This window comes from Diceros bicornis, chromosome 5, assembly GCF_020826845.1.
Source record: "Diceros bicornis minor isolate mBicDic1 chromosome 5, mDicBic1.mat.cur, whole genome shotgun sequence".
In the NCBI taxonomy this organism is placed as follows: Eukaryota; Metazoa; Chordata; class Mammalia; order Perissodactyla; family Rhinocerotidae; genus Diceros; species Diceros bicornis.
Window position 1 is genome coordinate 76,092,670 of NC_080744.1, and position 24,762 is coordinate 76,117,431.

Sequence of the window (24,762 nt, forward strand, 5' to 3'; positions counted from 1 at the left end):
CAGCCACGACGGAAGGCGTGTGTGTGTGACACCACCAGGGCGGGACGGTGTGCAGCTAGGTGCGTGTGCGTGTCTTCGGGTGCGGAGGCCGAAGCCCCTGAAAAGGCTCGTCTTCCGCACAGACCCCCTGGCCTCAAGCCCTGCCACACGACGGCGGAGGACCGGTGACTTCCCAAGAAACGACGCCAACTTTGACCCCTACTGGTCAGGCGGCTGACCTCTAGGGAAGGCTGCTCCACTAGGCCCCAGACTCCCTCTGTCACAGCCACTCCTTCTGACCAACGGAAAACGAGACGCTAGCAGGCACACGCTCCGCCCGATTGCGGATGCTAAGGCTAGCTGGACCTTGGGTCCCCGCAAGCCGCCCCACGTGAACCGCACTTGAGGCGAACGCAGTGGCCACCGCCGTAACTAAACCGCCGACTCGAGGGCCTCCACCACGGGGACACGGGCTATAGGGAAGAAGCAGCCCATCTCAATCTGAAGTGGCCCCGCCACTTCAGGCCAGGTACCTCTTCGACCTAACTAATACGAAATGCCCACCGCGGGCCAGCAGGAAACCCGCCGGGAGGTGGAGGTCTACGGCCACCATGACCCACGCTAAAACCCGACTGAACCTCGAGCAAATTCCCATCCAGGGACCTGGCATTTCCACAGCCGGCCGCTCTTTGGAACCTGGCCTTCCGGGAATCGGTCAACACACGGCTGCCCCGTCCAAAGCAGCACCCCCGGGCCTTCAAAACAAGTCCCCCAAGAGGTGCCTGGAACACTACACACACATCGGGGAGAAGTGAGCCTCAGGGAGGTCAGCCATGCAGGAATTTTGACTTTGCCTAACTCGACCCACCAGCTTCAACCGTTGACGCCTTCTTCGACACCTCTTACACCACAAACGACCTCCCATGGCTCAAAGGCTGGCTTCACCCAGGAAGACGAGAGCAAGACTTAAACTAGGACACGCACTCCACGCAAGGAGACGTGGACGTTTCCCAAGCTACACGTCTCTCCGGGGCAGTGCGCCTCGGGTCACAGCAACAGCCCCCGTCTCTGGCACGCCCACGGGCTTCCACAGATACGGCTAAAGTCCTCCGAGGGGGAATGATCCAACTGTGCCAGGAAAAGTGGACCAGCCTGAAGGTACACTTTCTCCTTGCAAACTCCGTGCCCAAGATCAGAGGGCAGAGGATCAGAGACAACGTTCGCCTAAGGACTCCATGAGCAGCGGTGGCCGGCCCGCAGTCCCGAGCCAGTGGCCCTCTTCAAGGGACCAGGAAGGGAACCATTTGGCGCCACCACTCTGGAACAGACATGCCACCCACCACAAGGGTCACCTACCACAGTGCATACACACGGGCCCGCAAGCCTTCTCTGGTACGCACCAAGTGGCAGCCCCGTCAGAGCCAGGAGACATCCCTGACAAGCCCATGACGGCACTTGGAACACAACGAGACAGTCCGTCCCCTGGAAGCCCATGGCATCACACTAGGACCTGTCCTCTCTGTGCCCTTCCCCCCACCGTACAAGCCATCAGCCGGCACAGCGTCTTGACACAAGCGTGAGGTGCACAGCACAGTCCACCTTTGGGCGCCTTTGTGAGGATCGGGCGAGTGGGTCACGCAGAGGAACTCCACCTGCAGGACCGCAGCCTTAGCCTGAACTCTGCCGCCTGCCCCAAACCCCGACGGACGCTCCGGTTGCCTCACCAAGCCAAAAGGCAGTGAAGGGGTAATGGCTCCCTGTCTGGCCTGGGCCTCTAATCAGAAACCACGGGGACTTCTGCTGTTCAGCTCTGAGACGCAGACCCCCGAGGGGTTTCGTCTGAAGCGGGAACCAGGCCCACGCAGACACAACGCCGTGAGCTCACGGGGCCTATGCCAGCGCCGACACCTAACCCTAGGATGCGAGCTGGCAGCCACGCCGTGCGAGAGCCAGGCCATTCACCCAGGACCTCCGATTGACGGACGCCCAACGAATGCGGAGAAGGGAACGAGCCCCAAGGCGAGAGGCTCTCACACGCTGACGCCCTGGGCTGGTGTTTGGACGAGTGTGACCAAGGGGAAGCTGTCCCTCACTCCTGCCGTCCCTGGGGAAGACAACGTGCTGGACCTCAGTTTCGATGAGAACGACGGTAGTGAGTTCTCACTCATTTTGTTCAGATTTTCCAAGGAATGCATATGAGGGAGTCATCATCGATCCGAGCACATTCTGGGAACCTGGAACAAGTCAGAGGACAGGCTGGCCGGCTCAGCGGGTGAGCCCATCGCCTCCGAGTCCGCCAGCAGCCTGGAGAATCCAGAGCCAAGCCACCGAGCGAGAGGAACAGTCGATCCACCCTTAGAGCACGAGCCCGCATGCCACTGGGGACACGCGGACAGACAGCCTCTAAGGCAGGTCCACGAGAGCCCAGGGCCAAAGGCAGAACTGGCGACAACGTAAGGCTTACCGTCCTGAGCCACCCACGGGCACCGTGCGCATCCTGGGCCACACTACTTCCGCCGTTCCCTCGCACCTCGGCTCATCAAAGGACACGAAGGTCTTCTCTCTCTGTGGCCGGCAGCGAGCTTCGCACGGCACTTGCCCCTGACAAGGGTAGAGACATCACACGCCTGCTTGAGAAACGTACCCAGGGGGTCAGATAACAAGATCCAGGCCAGAGTTTCCCCCGGGGTCACCTGCCATCTGCTTGTCCTCTACCTCTATCCCTTACGGGTGACCGAAGGCGTGTGTGACACCACGAGTGGAGGCAGGTATGCAGGACTGGGCGTGCGCGCGTGCGCCCGTGCGTGTGTGTTCGTGTGCGGAGACCTCGGCACCTGAAAAAGCATGCCGTCCGCACAGACGCCTGGCCTCGTGCCCCACCACCCGATGCAGGAGACCGGTGACTTCCAAAGCGGGAACGCCAACTTTGACCTCTGGAGGCTGCTCAAATTGGCCACGAGCTCCCTCTCTGAGAACCACTCCTTCTGAGCAAAGGGCACCGAGAAGCTACAGACAGCCTCGCGCCGACCGTGGACGTGATGTCAACGTGGACATCGTGTCCCCACGAGCCGCCTCAGGTGAACCGCACGTGACGGAAATGCGGCTGCCAGCAGAGCAAAATGACTGACAGGAAAGCTGGCCGCACGGGGACACGGGCAGCAGAACACAAGCAGCCCGTCTTCAACTGAAGTGGCCAAACGACTTCAGACCGGGCTCCGGTTTGGCCTCACTAAGCCCAAAGGCCCTCAGCGGGCCGGCAGGAGACCCCACTGGAACGGGTGGTCTTCAGCCACCACGACCCAGGGTAAAACCCGACTCAAACCACAGCAAATTCCCGCCCGGGCACCTGGCACCTGGCATTTCCACAGCCAGCGGGTTGCCGGCTGGCCTGCTGGCCTTCTAGGAAACGTTCAAGCCCCTGCCTGCCTGCTCCAAACAAGCAGCATCCTCACGCCTGCAAAACAAGTCCCCCTCGTTGGAGCCCCCAACACTGCGGCTGCACGAGGGCCAGGGAGCCTCACGCGGGACGGCCCTAAGGGAATTCTGACTGTGCATGAGTCGACCCCATCCCATTCAACCTCTGACCCCTTCCCTTTGGCCCCCTGACACCACAGACGATCTCACAGAGAGGACAAACGCTTCCTCCACGAAGACAAGACAAACAAGCAAACGAGGACACAGCTCCCACACAAGGAGACGTGGTCCTCCTCCACGCTAGACGTCTGTCCCCGGGGCAGGGCGCCTAGGATCGCAGCACTCTCGGTCTCGGCCACGCCCACAGGCTTCCACAAAGGAATCCCAACCCCTGCCAGGAGGATGTCAGCCACCCGGCCCAGGAAAAGCAAACTCTCCTGGAGTAACGCTTTCACCTTGGAAGCTCCGTGCCCGAGGGGGCAAAGGGGCAGACAGAACGTTCGCCTAAGCAATGTGGAGCAGAGGTGGCTGGCGGGCAGTCGTGGGCCTCTCGATCTCTTCAAGGCACCAGGAAGAGAACCACTGAGCGCCACTCCTCAGGAAGTGAGATGCCACCTACCGTAAAGGTCCTCTACCTCAGCGCATCCTCACGGACCCCGAAGCCTTCCCTGGCAGGCACCAGGCGGCAGCCCCCTTAGGGCCCAACGGCACCCCTGGCAAGCCCACGGCAGAGGCTGGAACACAACCAGGCGGTACAGCCTATGGAAGCCCGTGGAATCACGCTACGACCGGTCCTCTCCGTGCCCTACCCTCCCTGTCCACCGCGTCAGCCACCACAGTGTCTTGATCTCAGTGCTGGGTCCACATCGCAGCCGATCTTGGGCCCCCTTTGTGTCGACCGGGTGACGAGGTGCAATACAAGAGCTGCCAACGGCAGCACTGGGGCCTAGTTCCTCGGACCCCGCCCCCAAACCCACGGGCCGATCAAACCTCCTCACCGAGCAGCAAGGCAAGAACAGCTACTGCTACTTGCCTGGCCGAAACAGGGGCTCCGACCAGAAACCAGGGAAGAGTCTGCCGTTCGCCTTCGAGACACAGACCCCCGGGGCTACGTCTCAAGCCAGAACCTGGCCAACACATACTCCCTGCCGGGAACTCCCTGGGCCTGTGGCAACGCCACCCTCTCCGACTCTACAACTGGGATGCCACCGGGCCGCCACGCCAGCAGCGGCTGGCCATTCGACCAAGCCCCTCCGATTCGTGAACGCCCAACTAAAGCGGTCAAACTACTGATGCAAAGACGGGAGACCCTAGGATGCTGACGCCCTGGTGGTGGCTGCACGAGCGTGATCAACGAGAAGCTGTCCCTCACTCCTGTCAACCTTGGGGAAGACAAGGTGCTGGACCTCAGTTTCGATGAGAACGACGGTAGTGAGTTCTCACTCATTGTGTTCAGATTTCCAAGGAATGCATTTGAGGGAGTCATCATCGATCCGAGCACCTTCTGGGCAGCTGGAAGTTGTCACAAGGGAGGCTGGGTGGCGCAGCGGGTGAGCCCATCACCTCAGAGGCCGCCAGCAGCCTGGAGAATCCAGGATCCAAGCCAACGAGCAAGGGGAACTCTCCATCCACCCTTAGAGCGTGACCCCGCATGCCCCTGGGGACACGCGGACAAGAAGCCTCCAAGGCCGCTCCACGAATCCTAAAGCCAACGGCATCAGCTGGGTGCAAAGGAATTCTTACCGTCCTAAGCGATCCACGGGGCCGGCGCGCACCGTAAGCCACGCCTCTTCCGGGATTCCCTCGCATCTCCGCTCAACGGAGGACAGGCAGCTCTTCTCTTCCTGGTCGACGGCAAGCTTTGCACGGAGATTCCACCTGAGAAGTGCAGACAAATCACATGGCTGCTTGAGAAACGTAGCCAGGGTCTTAGGGAACAAGATCCAGGCCAAGGATTCCCCCGGGGCAAGCCCTGCATCTTCCTGCCCTCTACCTCTTTCCCTCAGCCACGACGGAAGGCGTGTGTGTGTGACACCACCAGGGCGGGACGGTGTGCAGCTAGGTGCGTGTGCGTGTCTTCGGGTGCGGAGGCCGAAGCCCCTGAAAAGGCTCGTCTTCCGCACAGACCCCCTGGCCTCAAGCCCTGCCACACGACGGCGGAGGACCGGTGACTTCCCAAGAAACGACGCCAACTTTGACCCCTACTGGTCAGGCGGCTGACCTCTAGGGAAGGCTGCTCCACTAGGCCCCAGACTCCCTCTGTCACAGCCACTCCTTCTGACCAACGGAAAACGAGACGCTAGCAGGCACACGCTCCGCCCGATTGCGGATGCTAAGGCTAGCTGGACCTTGGGTCCCCGCAAGCCGCCCCACGTGAACCGCACTTGAGGCGAACGCAGTGGCCACCGCCGTAACTAAACCGCCGACTCGAGGGCCTCCACCACGGGGACACGGGCTATAGGGAAGAAGCAGCCCATCTCAATCTGAAGTGGCCCCGCCACTTCAGGCCAGGTACCTCTTCGACCTAACTAATACGAAATGCCCACCGCGGGCCAGCAGGAAACCCGCCGGGAGGTGGAGGTCTACGGCCACCATGACCCACGCTAAAACCCGACTGAACCTCGAGCAAATTCCCATCCAGGGCCCTGGCATTTCCACAGCCGGCCGCTCTTTGGAACCTGGCCTTCCGGGAATCGGTCAACACACGGCTGCCCCGTCCAAAGTAGCACCCCCGGGCCTTCAAAACAAGTCCCCCAAGAGGTGCCTGGAACACTACACACACATCGGGGAGAAGTGAGCCTCAGGGAGGTCAGCCATGCAGGAATTTTGACTTTGCCTAACTCGACCCACCAGCTTCAACCGTTGACGCCTTCTTCGACACCTCTTACACCACAAACGACCTCCCATGGCTCAAAGGCTGGCTTCACCCAGGAAGACGAGAGCAAGACTTAAACTAGGACACGCACTCCACGCAAGGAGACGTGGACGTTTCCCAAGCTACACGTCTCTCCGGGGCAGTGCGCCTCGGGTCACAGCAACAGCCCCCGTCTCTGGCACGCCCACGGGCTTCCACAGATACGGCTAAAGTCCTCCGAGGGGGAATGATCCAACTGTGCCAGGAAAAGTGGACCAGCCTGAAGGTACACTTTCTCCTTGCAAACTCCGTGCCCAAGATCAGAGGGCAGAGGATCAGAGACAACGTTCGCCTAAGGACTCCATGAGCAGCGGTGGCCGGCCCGCAGTCCCGAGCCAGTGGCCCTCTTCAAGGGACCAGGAAGGGAACCATTTGGCGCCACCACTCTGGAACAGACATGCCACCCACCACAAGGGTCACCTACCACAGTGCATACACACGGGCCCGCAAGCCTTCTCTGGTACGCACCAAGTGGCAGCCCCGTCAGAGCCAGGAGACATCCCTGACAAGCCCATGACGGCACTTGGAACACAACGAGACAGTCCGTCCCCTGGAAGCCCATGGCATCACACTAGGACCTGTCCTCTCTGTGCCCTTCCCCCCACCGTACAAGCCATCAGCCGGCACAGCGTCTTGACACAAGCGTGAGGTGCACAGCACAGTCCACCTTTGGGCGCCTTTGTGAGGATCGGGCGAGTGGGTCACGCAGAGGAACTCCACCTGCAGGACCGCAGCCTTAGCCTGAACTCTGCCGCCTGCCCCAAACCCCGACGGACGCTCCGGTTGCCTCACCAAGCCAAAAGGCAGTGAAGGGGTAATGGCTCCCTGTCTGGCCTGGGCCTCTAATCAGAAACCACGGGGACTTCTGCTGTTCAGCTCTGAGACGCAGACCCCCGAGGGGTTTCGTCTGAAGCGGGAACCAGGCCCACGCAGACACAACGCCGTGAGCTCACGGGGCCTATGCCAGCGCCGACACCTAACCCTAGGATGCGAGCTGGCAGCCACGCCGTGCGAGAGCCAGGCCATTCACCCAGGACCTCCGATTGACGGACGCCCAACGAATGCGGAGAAGGGAACGAGCCCCAAGGCGAGAGGCTCTCACACGCTGACGCCCTGGGCTGGTGTTTGGACGAGTGTGACCAAGGGGAAGCTGTCCCTCACTCCTGCCGTCCCTGGGGAAGACAACGTGCTGGACCTCAGTTTCGATGAGAACGACGGTAGTGAGTTCTCACTCATTTTGTTCAGATTTTCCAAGGAATGCATATGAGGGAGTCATCATCGATCCGAGCACATTCTGGGAACCTGGAACAAGTCAGAGGACAGGCTGGCCGGCTCAGCGGGTGAGCCCATCGCCTCCGAGTCCGCCAGCAGCCTGGAGAATCCAGAGCCAAGCCACCGAGCGAGAGGAACAGTCGATCCACCCTTAGAGCACGAGCCCGCATGCCACTGGGGACACGCGGACAGACAGCCTCTAAGGCAGGTCCACGAGAGCCCAGGGCCAAAGGCAGAACTGGCGACAACGTAAGGCTTACCGTCCTGAGCCACCCACGGGCACCGTGCGCATCCTGGGCCACACTACTTCCGCCGTTCCCTCGCACCTCGGCTCATCAAAGGACACGAAGGTCTTCTCTCTCTGTGGCCGGCAGCGAGCTTCGCACGGCACTTGCCCCTGACAAGGGTAGAGACATCACACGCCTGCTTGAGAAACGTACCCAGGGGGTCAGATAACAAGATCCAGGCCAGAGTTTCCCCCGGGGTCACCTGCCATCTGCTTGTCCTCTACCTCTATCCCTTACGGGTGACCGAAGGCGTGTGTGACACCACGAGTGGAGGCAGGTATGCAGGACTGGGCGTGCGCGCGTGCGCCCGTGCGTGTGTGTTCGTGTGCGGAGACCTCGGCACCTGAAAAAGCATGCCGTCCGCACAGACGCCTGGCCTCGTGCCCCACCACCCGATGCAGGAGACCGGTGACTTCCAAAGCGGGAACGCCAACTTTGACCTCTGGAGGCTGCTCAAATTGGCCACGAGCTCCCTCTCTGAGAACCACTCCTTCTGAGCAAAGGGCACCGAGAAGCTACAGACAGCCTCGCGCCGACCGTGGATGTGATGTCAACGTGGACATCGTGTCCCCACGAGCCGCCTCAGGTGAACCGCACGTGACGGAAATGCGGCTGCCAGCAGAGCAAAATGACTGACAGGAAAGCTGGCCGCACGGGGACACGGGCAGCAGAACACAAGCAGCCCGTCTTCAACTGAAGTGGCCAAACGACTTCAGACCGGGCTCCGGTTTGGCCTCACTAAGCCCAAAGGCCCTCAGCGGGCCGGCAGGAGACCCCACTGGAACGGGTGGTCTTCAGCCACCACGACCCAGGGTAAAACCCGACTCAAACCACAGCAAATTCCCGCCCGGGCACCTGGCACCTGGCATTTCCACAGCCAGCGGGTTGCCGGCTGGCCTGCTGGCCTTCTAGGAAACGTTCAAGCCCCTGCCTGCCTGCTCCAAACAAGCAGCATCCTCACGCCTGCAAAACAAGTCCCCCTCGTTGGAGCCCCCAACACTGCGGCTGCACGAGGGCCAGGGAGCCTCACGCGGGACGGCCCTAAGGGAATTCTGACCGTGCATGAGTCGACCCCATCCCATTCAACCTCTGACCCCTTCCCTTTGGCCCCCTGACACCACAGACGATCTCACAGAGAGGACAAACGCTTCCTCCACGAAGACAAGACAAACAAGCAAACGAGGACACAGCTCCCACACAAGGAGACGTGGTCCTCCTCCACGCTAGACGTCTGTCCCCGGGGCAGGGCGCCTAGGATCGCAGCACTCTCGGTCTCGGCCACGCCCACAGGCTTCCACAAAGGAATCCCAACCCCTGCCAGGAGGATGTCAGCCACCCGGCCCAGGAAAAGCAAACTCTCCTGGAGTAACGCTTTCACCTTGGAAGCTCCGTGCCCGAGGGGGCAAAGGGGCAGACAGAACGTTCGCCTAAGCAATGTGGAGCAGAGGTGGCTGGCGGGCAGTCGTGGGCCTCTCGATCTCTTCAAGGCACCAGGAAGAGAACCACTGAGCGCCACTCCTCAGGAAGTGAGATGCCACCTACCGTAAAGGTCCTCTACCTCAGCGCATCCTCACGGACCCCGAAGCCTTCCCTGGCAGGCACCAGGCGGCAGCCCCCTTAGGGCCCAACGGCACCCCTGGCAAGCCCACGGCAGAGGCTGGAACACAACCAGGCGGTACAGCCTATGGAAGCCCGTGGAATCACGCTACGACCGGTCCTCTCCGTGCCCTACCCTCCCTGTCCACCGCGTCAGCCACCACAGTGTCTTGATCTCAGTGCTGGGTCCACATCGCAGCCGATCTTGGGCCCCCTTTGTGTCGACCGGGTGACGAGGTGCAATACAAGAGCTGCCAACGGCAGCACTGGGGCCTAGTTCCTCGGACCCCGCCCCCAAACCCACGGGCCGATCAAACCTCCTCACCGAGCAGCAAGGCAAGAACAGCTACTGCTACTTGCCTGGCCGAAACAGGGGCTCCGACCAGAAACCAGGGAAGAGTCTGCCGTTCGCCTTCGAGACACAGACCCCCGGGGCTACGTCTCAAGCCAGAACCTGGCCAACACATACTCCCTGCCGGGAACTCCCTGGGCCTGTGGCAACGCCACCCTCTCCGACTCTACAACTGGGATGCCACCGGGCCGCCACGCCAGCAGCGGCTGGCCATTCGACCAAGCCCCTCCGATTCGTGAACGCCCAACTAAAGCGGTCAAACTACTGATGCAAAGACGGGAGACCCTAGGATGCTGACGCCCTGGTGGTGGCTGCACGAGCGTGATCAACGAGAAGCTGTCCCTCACTCCTGTCAACCTTGGGGAAGACAAGGTGCTGGACCTCAGTTTCGATGAGAACGACGGTAGTGAGTTCTCACTCATTGTGTTCAGATTTCCAAGGAATGCATTTGAGGGAGTCATCATCGATCCGAGCACCTTCTGGGCAGCTGGAAGTTGTCACAAGGGAGGCTGGGTGGCGCAGCGGGTGAGCCCATCACCTCAGAGGCCGCCAGCAGCCTGGAGAATCCAGGATCCAAGCCAACGAGCAAGGGGAACTCTCCATCCACCCTTAGAGCGTGACCCCGCATGCCCCTGGGGACACGCGGACAAGAAGCCTCCAAGGCCGCTCCACGAATCCTAAAGCCAACGGCATCAGCTGGGTGCAAAGGAATTCTTACCGTCCTAAGCGATCCACGGGGCCGGCGCGCACCGTAAGCCACGCCTCTTCCGGGATTCCCTCGCATCTCCGCTCAACGGAGGACAGGCAGCTCTTCTCTTCCTGGTCGACGGCAAGCTTTGCACGGAGATTCCACCTGAGAAGTGCAGACAAATCACATGGCTGCTTGAGAAACGTAGCCAGGGTCTTAGGGAACAAGATCCAGGCCAAGGATTCCCCCGGGGCAAGCCCTGCATCTTCCTGCCCTCTACCTCTTTCCCTCAGCCACGACGGAAGGCGTGTGTGTGTGACACCACCAGGGCGGGACGGTGTGCAGCTAGGTGCGTGTGCGTGTCTTCGGGTGCGGAGGCCGAAGCCCCTGAAAAGGCTCGTCTTCCGCACAGACCCCCTGGCCTCAAGCCCTGCCACACGACGGCGGAGGACCGGTGACTTCCCAAGAAACGACGCCAACTTTGACCCCTACTGGTCAGGCGGCTGACCTCTAGGGAAGGCTGCTCCACTAGGCCCCAGACTCCCTCTGTCACAGCCACTCCTTCTGACCAACGGAAAACGAGACGCTAGCAGGCACACGCTCCGCCCGATTGCGGATGCTAAGGCTAGCTGGACCTTGGGTCCCCGCAAGCCGCCCCACGTGAACCGCACTTGAGGCGAACGCAGTGGCCACCGCCGTAACTAAACCGCCGACTCGAGGGCCTCCACCACGGGGACACGGGCTATAGGGAAGAAGCAGCCCATCTCAATCTGAAGTGGCCCCGCCACTTCAGGCCAGGTACCTCTTCGACCTAACTAATACGAAATGCCCACCGCGGGCCAGCAGGAAACCCGCCGGGAGGTGGAGGTCTACGGCCACCATGACCCACGCTAAAACCCGACTGAACCTCGAGCAAATTCCCATCCAGGGCCCTGGCATTTCCACAGCCGGCCGCTCTTTGGAACCTGGCCTTCCGGGAATCGGTCAACACACGGCTGCCCCGTCCAAAGCAGCACCCCCGGGCCTTCAAAACAAGTCCCCCAAGAGGTGCCTGGAACACTACACACACATGGGGGAGAAGTGAGCCTCAGGGAGGTCAGCCATGCAGGAATTTTGACTTTGCCTAACTCGACCCACCAGCTTCAACCGTTGACGCCTTCTTCGACACCTCTTACACCACAAACGACCTCCCATGGCTCAAAGGCTGGCTTCACCCAGGAAGACGAGAGCAAGACTTAAACTAGGACACGCACTCCACGCAAGGAGACGTGGACGTTTCCCAAGCTACACGTCTCTCCGGGGCAGTGCGCCTCGGGTCACAGCAACAGCCCCCGTCTCTGGCACGCCCACGGGCTTCCACAGATACGGCTAAAGTCCTCCGAGGGGGAATGATCCAACTGTGCCAGGAAAAGTGGACCAGCCTGGAGGTACACTTTCTCCTTGCAAACTCCGTGCCCAAGATCAGAGGGCAGAGGATCAGAGACAACGTTCGCCTAAGGACTCCATGAGCAGCGGTGGCCGGCCCGCAGTCCCGAGCCAGTGGCCCTCTTCAAGGGACCAGGAAGGGAACCATTTGGCGCCACCACTCTGGAACAGACATGCCACCCACCACAAGGGTCACCTACCACAGTGCATACACACGGGCCCGCAAGCCTTCTCTGGTACGCACCAAGTGGCAGCCCCGTCAGAGCCAGGAGACATCCCTGACAAGCCCATGACGGCACTTGGAACACAACGAGACAGTCCGTCCCCTGGAAGCCCATGGCATCACACTAGGACCTGTCCTCTCTGTGCCCTTCCCCCCACCGTACAAGCCATCAGCCGGCACAGCGTCTTGACACAAGCGTGAGGTGCACAGCACAGTCCACCTTTGGGCGCCTTTGTGAGGATCGGGCGAGTGGGTCACGCAGAGGAACTCCACCTGCAGGACCGCAGCCTTAGCCTGAACTCTGCCGCCTGCCCCAAACCCCGACGGACGCTCCGGTTGCCTCACCAAGCCAAAAGGCAGTGAAGGGGTAATGGCTCCCTGTCTGGCCTGGGCCTCTAATCAGAAACCACGGGGACTTCTGCTGTTCAGCTCTGAGACGCAGACCCCCGAGGGGTTTCGTCTGAAGCGGGAACCAGGCCCACGCAGACACAACGCCGTGAGCTCACGGGGCCTATGCCAGCGCCGACACCTAACCCTAGGATGCGAGCTGGCAGCCACGCCGTGCGAGAGCCAGGCCATTCACCCAGGACCTCCGATTGACGGACGCCCAACGAATGCGGAGAAGGGAACGAGCCCCAAGGCGAGAGGCTCTCACACGCTGACGCCCTGGGCTGGTGTTTGGACGAGTGTGACCAAGGGGAAGCTGTCCCTCACTCCTGCCGTCCCTGGGGAAGACAACGTGCTGGACCTCAGTTTCGATGAGAACGACGGTAGTGAGTTCTCACTCATTTTGTTCAGATTTTCCAAGGAATGCATATGAGGGAGTCATCATCGATCCGAGCACATTCTGGGAACCTGGAACAAGTCAGAGGACAGGCTGGCCGGCTCAGCGGGTGAGCCCATCGCCTCCGAGTCCGCCAGCAGCCTGGAGAATCCAGAGCCAAGCCACCGAGCGAGAGGAACAGTCGATCCACCCTTAGAGCACGAGCCCGCATGCCACTGGGGACACGCGGACAGACAGCCTCTAAGGCAGGTCCACGAGAGCCCAGGGCCAAAGGCAGAACTGGCGACAACGTAAGGCTTACCGTCCTGAGCCACCCACGGGCACCGTGCGCATCCTGGGCCACACTACTTCCGCCGTTCCCTCGCACCTCGGCTCATCAAAGGACACGAAGGTCTTCTCTCTCTGTGGCCGGCAGCGAGCTTCGCACGGCACTTGCCCCTGACAAGGGTAGAGACATCACACGCCTGCTTGAGAAACGTACCCAGGGGGTCAGATAACAAGATCCAGGCCAGAGTTTCCCCCGGGGTCACCTGCCATCTGCTTGTCCTCTACCTCTATCCCTTACGGGTGACCGAAGGCGTGTGTGACACCACGAGTGGAGGCAGGTATGCAGGACTGGGCGTGCGCGCGTGCGCCCGTGCGTGTGTGTTCGTGTGCGGAGACCTCGGCACCTGAAAAAGCATGCCGTCCGCACAGACGCCTGGCCTCGTGCCCCACCACCCGATGCAGGAGACCGGTGACTTCCAAAGCGGGAACGCCAACTTTGACCTCTGGAGGCTGCTCAAATTGGCCACGAGCTCCCTCTCTGAGAACCACTCCTTCTGAGCAAAGGGCACCGAGAAGCTACAGACAGCCTCGCGCCGACCGTGGATGTGATGTCAACGTGGACATCGTGTCCCCACGAGCCGCCTCAGGTGAACCGCACGTGACGGAAATGCGGCTGCCAGCAGAGCAAAATGACTGACAGGAAAGCTGGCCGCACGGGGACACGGGCAGCAGAACACAAGCAGCCCGTCTTCAACTGAAGTGGCCAAACGACTTCAGACCGGGCTCCGGTTTGGCCTCACTAAGCCCAAAGGCCCTCAGCGGGCCGGCAGGAGACCCCACTGGAACGGGTGGTCTTCAGCCACCACGACCCAGGGTAAAACCCGACTCAAACCACAGCAAATTCCCGCCCGGGCACCTGGCACCTGGCATTTCCACAGCCAGCGGGTTGCCGGCTGGCCTGCTGGCCTTCTAGGAAACGTTCAAGCCCCTGCCTGCCTGCTCCAAACAAGCAGCATCCTCACGCCTGCAAAACAAGTCCCCCTCGTTGGAGCCCCCAACACTGCGGCTGCACGAGGGCCAGGGAGCCTCACGCGGGACGGCCCTAAGGGAATTCTGACCGTGCATGAGTCGACCCCATCCCATTCAACCTCTGACCCCTTCCCTTTGGCCCCCTGACACCACAGACGATCTCACAGAGAGGACAAACGCTTCCTCCACGAAGACAAGACAAACAAGCAAACGAGGACACAGCTCCCACACAAGGAGACGTGGTCCTCCTCCACGCTAGACGTCTGTCCCCGGGGCAGGGCGCCTAGGATCGCAGCACTCTCGGTCTCGGCCACGCCCACAGGCTTCCACAAAGGAATCCCAACCCCTGCCAGGAGGATGTCAGCCACCCGGCCCAGGAAAAGCAAACTCTCCTGGAGTAACGCTTTCACCTTGGAAGCTCCGTGCCCGAGGGGGCAAAGGGGCAGACAGAACGTTCGCCTAAGCAATGTGGAGCAGAGGTGGCTGGCGGGCAGTCGTGGGCCTCTCGATCTCTTCAAGGCACCAGGAAGAGAACCACTGAGCGCCACTCCTCAGGAAGTGAGATGCCACCTACCGTAAAGGTCCTCTACCTCAGCGCATCCTCACGGACCCCGAAGCCTTCCCTGGCAGGCACCAGGCGGCAGCCCCCTTAGGGCCCAACGGCACCCCTGGCAAGCCCACGGCAGAGGCTGGAACACAACCAGGCGGTACAGCCTATGGAAGCCCGTGGAATCACGCTACGACCGGTCCTCTCCGTGCCCTACCCTCCCTGTCCACCGCGTCAGCCACCACAGTGTCTTGATCTCAGTGCTGGGTCCACATCGCAGCCGATCTTGGGCCCCCTTTGTGTCGACCGGGTGACGAGGTGCAATACAAGAGCTGCCAACGGCAGCACTGGGGCCTAGTTCCTCGGACCCCGCCCCCAAACCCACGGGCCGATCAAACCTCCTCACCGAGCAGCAAGGCAAGAACAGCTACTGCTACTTGCCTGGCCGAAACAGGGGCTCCGACCAGAAACCAGGGAAGAGTCTGCCGTTCGCCTTCGAGACACAGACCCCCGGGGCTACGTCTCAAGCCAGAACCTGGCCAACACATACTCCCTGCCGGGAACTCCCTGGGCCTGTGGCAACGCCACCCTCTCCGACTCTACAACTGGGATGCCACCGGGCCGCCACGCCAGCAGCGGCTGGCCATTCGACCAAGCCCCTCCGATTCGTGAACGCCCAACTAAAGCGGTCAAACTACTGATGCAAAGACGGGAGACCCTAGGATGCTGACGCCCTGGTGGTGGCTGCACGAGCGTGATCAACGAGAAGCTGTCCCTCACTCCTGTCAACCTTGGGGAAGACAAGGTGCTGGACCTCAGTTTCGATGAGAACGACGGTAGTGAGTTCTCACTCATTGTGTTCAGATTTCCAAGGAATGCATTTGAGGGAGTCATCATCGATCCGAGCACCTTCTGGGCAGCTGGAAGTTGTCACAAGGGAGGCTGGGTGGCGCAGCGGGTGAGCCCATCACCTCAGAGGCCGCCAGCAGCCTGGAGAATCCAGGATCCAAGCCAACGAGCAAGGGGAACTCTCCATCCACCCTTAGAGCGTGACCCCGCATGCCCCTGGGGACACGCGGACAAGAAGCCTCCAAGGCCGCTCCACGAATCCTAAAGCCAACGGCATCAGCTGGGTGCAAAGGAATTCTTACCGTCCTAAGCGATCCACGGGGCCGGCGCGCACCGTAAGCCACGCCTCTTCCGGGATTCCCTCGCATCTCCGCTCAACGGAGGACAGGCAGCTCTTCTCTTCCTGGTCGACGGCAAGCTTTGCACGGAGATTCCACCTGAGAAGTGCAGACAAATCACATGGCTGCTTGAGAAACGTAGCCAGGGTCTTAGGGAACAAGATCCAGGCCAAGGATTCCCCCGGGGCAAGCCCTGCATCTTCCTGCCCTCTACCTCTTTCCCTCAGCCACGACGGAAGGCGTGTGTGTGTGACACCACCAGGGCGGGACGGTGTGCAGCTAGGTGCGTGTGCGTGTCTTCGGGTGCGGAGGCCGAAGCCCCTGAAAAGGCTCGTCTTCCGCACAGACCCCCTGGCCTCAAGCCCTGCCACACGACGGCGGAGGACCGGTGACTTCCCAAGAAACGACGCCAACTTTGACCCCTACTGGTCAGGCGGCTGACCTCTAGGGAAGGCTGCTCCACTAGGCCCCAGACTCCCTCTGTCACAGCCACTCCTTCTGACCAACGGAAAACGAGACGCTAGCAGGCACACGCTCCGCCCGATTGCGGATGCTAAGGCTAGCTGGACCTTGGGTCCCCGCAAGCCGCCCCACGTGAACCGCACTTGAGGCGAACGCAGTGGCCACCGCCGTAACTAAACCGCCGACTCGAGGGCCTCCACCACGGGGACACGGGCTATAGGGAAGAAGCAGCCCATCTCAATCTGAAGTGGCCCCGCCACTTCAGGCCAGGTACCTCTTCGACCTAACTAATACGAAATGCCCACCGCGGGCCAGCAGGAAACCCGCCGGGAGGTGGAGGTCTACGGCCACCATGACCCACGCTAAAACCCGACTGAACCTCGAGCAAATTCCCATCCAGGGACCTGGCATTTCCACAGCCGGCCGCTCTTTGGAACCTGGCCTTCCGGGAATCGGTCAACACACGGCTGCCCCGTCCAAAGCAGCACCCCCGGGCCTTCAAAACAAGTCCCCCAAGAGGTGCCTGGAACACTACACACACATGGGGGAGAAGTGAGCCTCAGGGAGGTCAGCCATGCAGGAATTTTGACTTTGCCTAACTCGACCCACCAGCTTCAACCGTTGACGCCTTCTTCGACACCTCTTACACCACAAACGACCTCCCATGGCTCAAAGGCTGGCTTCACCCAGGAAGACGAGAGCAAGACTTAAACTAGGACACGCACTCCACGCAAGGAGACGTGGACGTTTCCCAAGCTACACGTCTCTCCGGGGCAGTGCGCCTCGGGTCACAGCAACAGCCCCCGTCTCTGGCACGCCCACGGGCTTCCACAGATACGGCTAAAGTCCTCCGAGGGGGAATGATCCAACTGTGCCAGGAAAAGTGGACCAGCCTGGAGGTACACTTTCTCCTTGCAAACTCCGTGCCCAAGATCAGAGGGCAGAGGATCAGAGACAACGTTCGCCTAAGGACTCCATGAGCAGCGGTGGCCGGCCCGCAGTCCCGAGCCAGTGGCCCTCTTCAAGGGACCAGGAAGGGAACCATTTGGCGCCACCACTCTGGAACAGACATGCCACCCACCACAAGGGTCACCTACCACAGTGCATACACACGGGCCCGCAAGCCTTCTCTGGTACGCACCAAGTGGCAGCCCCGTCAGAGCCAGGAGACATCCCTGACAAGCCCATGACGGCACTTGGAACACAACGAGACAGTCCGTCCCCTGGAAGCCCATGGCATCACACTAGGACCTGTCCTCTCTGTGCCCTTCCCCCCACCGTACAAGCCATCAGCCGGCACAGCGTCTTGACACAAGCGTGAGGTGCACAGCACAGTCCACCTTTGGGCGCCTTTGTGAGGATCGGGCGAGTGGGTCACGCAGAGGAACTCCACCTGCAGGACCGCAGCCTTAGCCTGAACTCTGCCGCCTGCCCCAAACCCCGACGGACGCTCCGGTTGCCTCACCAAGCCAAAAGGCAGTGAAGGGGTAATGGCTCCCTGTCTGGCCTGGGCCTCTAATCAGAAACCACGGGGACTTCTGCTGTTCAGCTCTGAGACGCAGACCCCCGAGGGGTTTCGTCTGAAGCGGGAACCAGGCCCACGCAGACACAACGCCGTGAGCTCACGGGGCCTATGCCAGCGCCGACACCTAACCCTAGGATGCGAGCTGGCAGCCACGCCGTGCGAGAGCCAGGCCATTCACCCAGGACCTCCGATTGACGGACGCCCAACGAATGCGGAGAAGGGAACGAGCCCCAAGGCGAGAGGCTCTCACACGCTGACGCCCTGGGCTGGTGTTTGGACGAGTGTGACCAAGGGGAAGCTGTCCCTCACTCCTGCCGTCCCTGGGGAAGACAACGTGCTGGACCTCAGTTTCGATGAGAACGACGGTAGTGAGTTCTCACTCATTTTGTTCAGATTTTCCAAGGAATGCATATGAGGGAGTCATCATCGATCCGAGCACATTCTGGGAACCTGGAACAAGTCAGAGGACAGGCTGGCCGGCTCAGCGGGTGAGCCCATCGCCTCCGAGTCCGCCAGCAGCCTGGAGAATCCAGAGCCAAGCCACCGAGCGAGAGGAACAGTCGATCCACCCTTAGAGCACGAGCCCGCATGCCACTGGGGACACGCGGACAGACAGCCTCTAAGGCAGGTCCACGAGAGCCCAGGGCCAAAGGCAGAACTGGCGACAACGTAAGGCTTACCGTCCTGAGCCACCCACGGGCACCGTGCGCATCCTGGGCCACACTACTTCCGCCGTTCCCTCGCACCTCGGCTCATCAAAGGACACGAAGGTCTTCTCTCTCTGTGGCCGGCAGCGAGCTTCGCACGGCACTTGCCCCTGACAAGGGTAGAGACATCACACGCCTGCTTGAGAAACGTACCCAGGGGGTCAGATAACAAGATCCAGGCCAGAGTTTCCCCCGGGGTCACCTGCCATCTGCTTGTCCTCTACCTCTATCCCTTACGGGTGACCGAAGGCGTGTGTGACACCACGAGTGGAGGCAGGTATGCAGGACTGGGCGTGCGCGCGTGCGCCCGTGCGTGTGTGTTCGTGTGCGGAGACCTCGGCACCTGAAAAAGCATGCCGTCCGCACAGACGCCTGGCCTCGTGCCCCACCACCCGATGCAGGAGACCGGTGACTTCCAAAGCGGGAACGCCAACTTTGACCTCTGGAGGCTGCTCAAATTGGCCACGAGCTCCCTCTCTGAGAACCACTCCTTCTGAGCAAAGGGCACCGAGAAGCTACAGACAGCCTCGCGCCGACCGTGGATGTGATGTCAACGTGGACATCGTGTCCCCACGAGCCGCCTCAGGTGAACCGCACGTGACGGAAATGCGGCTGCCAGCAGAGCAAAATGACTGACAGGAAAGCTGGCCGCACGGGGACACGGGCAGCAGAACACAAGCAGCCCGTCTTCAACTGAAGTGGCCAAACGACTTCAGACCGGGCTCCGGTTTGGCCTCACTAAGCCCAAAGGCCCTCAGCGGGCCGGCAGGAGACCCCACTGGAACGGGTGGTCTTCAGCCACCACGACCCAGGGTAAAACCCGACTCAAACCACAGCAAATTCCCGCCCGGGCACCTGGCACCTGGCATTTCCACAGCCAGCGGGTTGCCGGCTGGCCTGCTGGCCTTCTAGGAAACGTTCAAGCCCCTGCCTGCCTGCTCCAAACAAGCAGCATCCTCACGCCTGCAAAACAAGTCCCCCTCGTTGGAGCCCCCAACACTGCGGCTGCACGAGGGCCAGGGAGCCTCACGCGGGACGGCCCTAAGGGAATTCTGACCGTGCATGAGTCGACCCCATCCCATTCAACCTCTGACCCCTTCCCTTTGGCCCCCTGACACCACAGACGATCTCACAGAGAGGACAAACGCTTCCTCCACGAAGACAAGACAAACAAGCAAACGAGGACACAGCTCCCACACAAGGAGACGTGGTCCTCCTCCACGCTAGACGTCTGTCCCCGGGGCAGGGCGCCTAGGATCGCAGCACTCTCGGTCTCGGCCACGCCCACAGGCTTCCACAAAGGAATCCCAACCCCTGCCAGGAGGATGTCAGCCACCCGGCCCAGGAAAAGCAAACTCTCCTGGAGTAACGCTTTCACCTTGGAAGCTCCGTGCCCGAGGGGGCAAAGGGGCAGACAGAACGTTCGCCTAAGCAATGTGGAGCAGAGGTGGCTGGCGGGCAGTCGTGGGCCTCTCGATCTCTTCAAGGCACCAGGAAGAGAACCACTGAGCGCCACTCCTCAGGAAGTGAGATGCCACCTACCGTAAAGGTCCTCTACCTCAGCGCATCCTCACGGACCCCGAAGCCTTCCCTGGCAGGCACCAGGCGGCAGCCCCCTTAGGGCCCAACGGCACCCCTGGCAAGCCCACGGCAGAGGCTGGAACACAACCAGGCGGTACAGCCTATGGAAGCCCGTGGAATCACGCTACGACCGGTCCTCTCCGTGCCCTACCCTCCCTGTCCACCGCGTCAGCCACCACAGTGTCTTGATCTCAGTGCTGGGTCCACATCGCAGCCGATCTTGGGCCCCCTTTGTGTCGACCGGGTGACGAGGTGCAATACAAGAGCTGCCAACGGCAGCACTGGGGCCTAGTTCCTCGGACCCCGCCCCCAAACCCACGGGCCGATCAAACCTCCTCACCGAGCAGCAAGGCAAGAACAGCTACTGCTACTTGCCTGGCCGAAACAGGGGCTCCGACCAGAAACCAGGGAAGAGTCTGCCGTTCGCCTTCGAGACACAGACCCCCGGGGCTACGTCTCAAGCCAGAACCTGGCCAACACATACTCCCTGCCGGGAACTCCCTGGGCCTGTGGCAACGCCACCCTCTCCGACTCTACAACTGGGATGCCACCGGGCCGCCACGCCAGCAGCGGCTGGCCATTCGACCAAGCCCCTCCGATTCGTGAACGCCCAACTAAAGCGGTCAAACTACTGATGCAAAGACGGGAGACCCTAGGATGCTGACGCCCTGGTGGTGGCTGCACGAGCGTGATCAACGAGAAGCTGTCCCTCACTCCTGTCAACCTTGGGGAAGACAAGGTGCTGGACCTCAGTTTCGATGAGAACGACGGTAGTGAGTTCTCACTCATTGTGTTCAGATTTCCAAGGAATGCATTTGAGGGAGTCATCATCGATCCGAGCACCTTCTGGGCAGCTGGAAGTTGTCACAAGGGAGGCTGGGTGGCGCAGCGGGTGAGCCCATCACCTCAGAGGCCGCCAGCAGCCTGGAGAATCCAGGATCCAAGCCAACGAGCAAGGGGAACTCTCCATCCACCCTTAGAGCGTGACCCCGCATGCCCCTGGGGACACGCGGACAAGAAGCCTCCAAGGCCGCTCCACGAATCCTAAAGCCAACGGCATCAGCTGGGTGCAAAGGAATTCTTACCGTCCTAAGCGATCCACGGGGCCGGCGCGCACCGTAAGCCACGCCTCTTCCGGGATTCCCTCGCATCTCCGCTCAACGGAGGACAGGCAGCTCTTCTCTTCCTGGTCGACGGCAAGCTTTGCACGGAGATTCCACCTGAGAAGTGCAGACAAATCACATGGCTGCTTGAGAAACGTAGCCAGGGTCTTAGGGAACAAGATCCAGGCCAAGGATTCCCCCGGGGCAAGCCCTGCATCTTCCTGCCCTCTACCTCTTTCCCTCAGCCACGACGGAAGGCGTGTGTGTGTGACACCACCAGGGCGGGACGGTGTGCAGCTAGGTGCGTGTGCGTGTCTTCGGGTGCGGAGGCCGAAGCCCCTGAAAAGGCTCGTCTTCCGCACAGACCCCCTGGCCTCAAGCCCTGCCACACGACGGCGGAGGACCGGTGACTTCCCAAGAAACGACGCCAACTTTGACCCCTACTGGTCAGGCGGCTGACCTCTAGGGAAGGCTGCTCCACTAGGCCCCAGACTCCCTCTGTCACAGCCACTCCTTCTGACCAACGGAAAACGAGACGCTAGCAGGCACACGCTCCGCCCGATTGCGGATGCTAAGGCTAGCTGGACCTTGGGTCCCCGCAAGCCGCCCCACGTGAACCGCACTTGAGGCGAACGCAGTGGCCACCGCCGTAACTAAACCGCCGACTCGAGGGCCTCCACCACGGGGACACGGGCTATAGGGAAGAAGCAGCCCATCTCAATCTGAAGTGGCCCCGCCACTTCAGGCCAGGTACCTCTTCGACCTAACTAATACGAAATGCCCACCGCGGGCCAGCAGGAAACCCGCCGGGAGGTGGAGGTCTACGGCCACCATGACCCACGCTAAAACCCGACTGAACCTCGAGCAAATTCCCATCCAGGGCCCTGGCATTTCCACAGCCGGCCGCTCTTTGGAACCTGGCCTTCCGGGAATCGGTCAACACACGGCTGCCCCGTCCAAAGCAGCACCCCCGGGCCTTCAAAACAAGTCCCCCAAGAGGTGCCTGGAACACTACACACACATCGGGGAGAAGTGAGCCTCAGGGAGGTCAGCCATGCAGGAATTTTGACTTTGCCTAACTCGACCCACCAGCTTCAACCGTTGACGCCTTCTTCGACACCTCTTACACCACAAACGACCTCCCATGGCTCAAAGGCTGGCTTCACCCAGGAAGACGAGAGCAAGACTTAAACTAGGACACGCACTCCACGCAAGGAGACGTGGACGTTTCCCAAGCTACACGTCTCTCCGGGGCAGTGCGCCTCGGGTCACAGCAACAGCCCCCGTCTCTGGCACGCCCACGGGCTTCCACAGATACGGCTAAAGTCCTCCGAGGGGGAATGATCCAACTGTGCCAGGAAAAGTGGACCAGCCTGGAGGTACACTTTCTCCTTGCAAACTCCGTGCCCAAGATCAGAGGGCAGAGGATCAGAGACAACGTTCGCCTAAGGACTCCATGAGCAGCGGTGGCCGGCCCGCAGTCCCGAGCCAGTGGCCCTCTTCAAGGGACCAGGAAGGGAACCATTTGGCGCCACCACTCTGGAACAGACATGCCACCCACCACAAGGGTCACCTACCACAGTGCATACACACGGGCCCGCAAGCCTTCTCTGGTACGCACCAAGTGGCAGCCCCGTCAGAGCCAGGAGACATCCCTGACAAGCCCATGACGGCACTTGGAACACAACGAGACAGTCCGTCCCCTGGAAGCCCATGGCATCACACTAGGACCTGTCCTCTCTGTGCCCTTCCCCCCACCGTACAAGCCATCAGCCGGCACAGCGTCTTGACACAAGCGTGAGGTGCACAGCACAGTCCACCTTTGGGCGCCTTTGTGAGGATCCGGCGAGTGGGTCACGCAGAGGAACTCCACCTGCAGGACCGCAGCCTTAGCCTGAACTCTGCCGCCTGCCCCAAACCCCGACGGACGCTCCGGTTGCCTCACCAAGCCAAAAGGCAGTGAAGGGGTAATGGCTCCCTGTCTGGCCTGGGCCTCTAATCAGAAACCACGGGGACTTCTGCTGTTCAGCTCTGAGACGCAGACCCCCGAGGGGTTTCGTCTGAAGCGGGAACCAGGCCCACGCAGACACAACGCCGTGAGCTCACGGGGCCTATGCCAGCGCCGACACCTAACCCTAGGATGCGAGCTGGCAGCCACGCCGTGCGAGAGCCAGGCCATTCACCCAGGACCTCCGATTGACGGACGCCCAACGAATGCGGAGAAGGGAACGAGCCCCAAGGCGAGAGGCTCTCACACGCTGACGCCCTGGGCTGGTGTTTGGACGAGTGTGACCAAGGGGAAGCTGTCCCTCACTCCTGCCGTCCCTGGGGAAGACAACGTGCTGGACCTCAGTTTCGATGAGAACGACGGTAGTGAGTTCTCACTCATTTTGTTCAGATTTTCCAAGGAATGCATATGAGGGAGTCATCATCGATCCGAGCACATTCTGGGAACCCGGAACAAGTCAGAGGACAGGCTGGCCGGCTCAGCGGGTGAGCCCATCGCCTCCGAGTCCGCCAGCAGCCTGGAGAATCCAGAGCCAAGCCACCGAGCGAGAGGAACAGTCGATCCACCCTTAGAGCACGAGCCCGCATGCCACTGGGGACACGCGGACAGACAGCCTCTAAGGCAGGTCCACGAGAGCCCAGGGCCAAAGGCAGAACTGGCGACAACGTAAGGCTTACCGTCCTGAGCCACCCACGGGCACCGTGCGCATCCTGGGCCACACTACTTCCGCCGTTCCCTCGCACCTCGGCTCATCAAAGGACACGAAGGTCTTCTCTCTCTGTGGCCGGCAGCGAGCTTCGCACGGCACTTGCCCCTGACAAGGGTAGAGACATCACACGCCTGCTTGAGAAACGTACCCAGGGGGTCAGATAACAAGATCCAGGCCAGAGTTTCCCCCGGGGTCACCTGCCATCTGCTTGTCCTCTACCTCTATCCCTTACGGGTGACCGAAGGCGTGTGTGACACCACGAGTGGAGGCAGGTATGCAGGACTGGGCGTGCGCGCGTGCGCCCGTGCGTGTGTGTTCGTGTGCGGAGACCTCGGCACCTGAAAAAGCATGCCGTCCGCACAGACGCCTGGCCTCGTGCCCCACCACCCGATGCAGGAGACCGGTGACTTCCAAAGCGGGAACGCCAACTTTGACCTCTGGAGGCTGCTCAAATTGGCCACGAGCTCCCTCTCTGAGAACCACTCCTTCTGAGCAAAGGGCACCGAGAAGCTACAGACAGCCTCGCGCCGACCGTGGATGTGATGTCAACGTGGACATCGTGTCCCCACAAGCCGCCTCAGGTGAACCGCACGTGACGGAAATGCGGCTGCCAGCAGAGCAAAATGACTGACAGGAAAGCTGGCCGCACGGGGACACGGGCAGCAGAACACAAGCAGCCCGTCTTCAACTGAAGTGGCCAAAC

The 24,762-nt window shown here is 61.1% G+C and overlaps 9 non-coding genes across 9 annotated transcripts; all 9 read right to left on the minus strand.

Moving 5' to 3' along the window:
• Positions 1-2,102: 2,102 nt before the first annotated feature.
• LOC131406579 (small nucleolar RNA SNORD116) lies at positions 2,103-2,196 on the minus strand. Its single transcript, XR_009220218.1, has one exon. It is a non-coding gene; the product is annotated as a small nucleolar RNA SNORD116 (small nucleolar RNA).
• Positions 2,197-4,795: 2,599 nt separating this feature from the next.
• On the minus strand, positions 4,796-4,888 carry LOC131406632 (small nucleolar RNA SNORD116). The gene has a single exon (XR_009220265.1). It is a non-coding gene; the product is annotated as a small nucleolar RNA SNORD116 (small nucleolar RNA).
• Positions 4,889-7,498: 2,610 nt separating this feature from the next.
• Positions 7,499-7,592, minus strand: LOC131406581 (small nucleolar RNA SNORD116). Its single transcript, XR_009220219.1, has one exon. It is a non-coding gene; the product is annotated as a small nucleolar RNA SNORD116 (small nucleolar RNA).
• Positions 7,593-10,191: 2,599 nt separating this feature from the next.
• LOC131406633 (small nucleolar RNA SNORD116) lies at positions 10,192-10,284 on the minus strand. Its single transcript, XR_009220266.1, has one exon. It is a non-coding gene; the product is annotated as a small nucleolar RNA SNORD116 (small nucleolar RNA).
• Positions 10,285-12,894: 2,610 nt separating this feature from the next.
• LOC131406582 (small nucleolar RNA SNORD116) lies at positions 12,895-12,988 on the minus strand. The gene has a single exon (XR_009220220.1). It is a non-coding gene; the product is annotated as a small nucleolar RNA SNORD116 (small nucleolar RNA).
• Positions 12,989-15,587: 2,599 nt separating this feature from the next.
• On the minus strand, positions 15,588-15,680 carry LOC131406634 (small nucleolar RNA SNORD116). The gene has a single exon (XR_009220267.1). It is a non-coding gene; the product is annotated as a small nucleolar RNA SNORD116 (small nucleolar RNA).
• A 2,610-nt stretch (positions 15,681-18,290) lies between these two features.
• LOC131406583 (small nucleolar RNA SNORD116) lies at positions 18,291-18,384 on the minus strand. The gene has a single exon (XR_009220221.1). It is a non-coding gene; the product is annotated as a small nucleolar RNA SNORD116 (small nucleolar RNA).
• Positions 18,385-20,983: 2,599 nt separating this feature from the next.
• On the minus strand, positions 20,984-21,076 carry LOC131406635 (small nucleolar RNA SNORD116). Its single transcript, XR_009220268.1, has one exon. It is a non-coding gene; the product is annotated as a small nucleolar RNA SNORD116 (small nucleolar RNA).
• A 2,610-nt stretch (positions 21,077-23,686) lies between these two features.
• On the minus strand, positions 23,687-23,780 carry LOC131406585 (small nucleolar RNA SNORD116). Its single transcript, XR_009220222.1, has one exon. It is a non-coding gene; the product is annotated as a small nucleolar RNA SNORD116 (small nucleolar RNA).
• Positions 23,781-24,762: the final 982 nt, after the last annotated feature.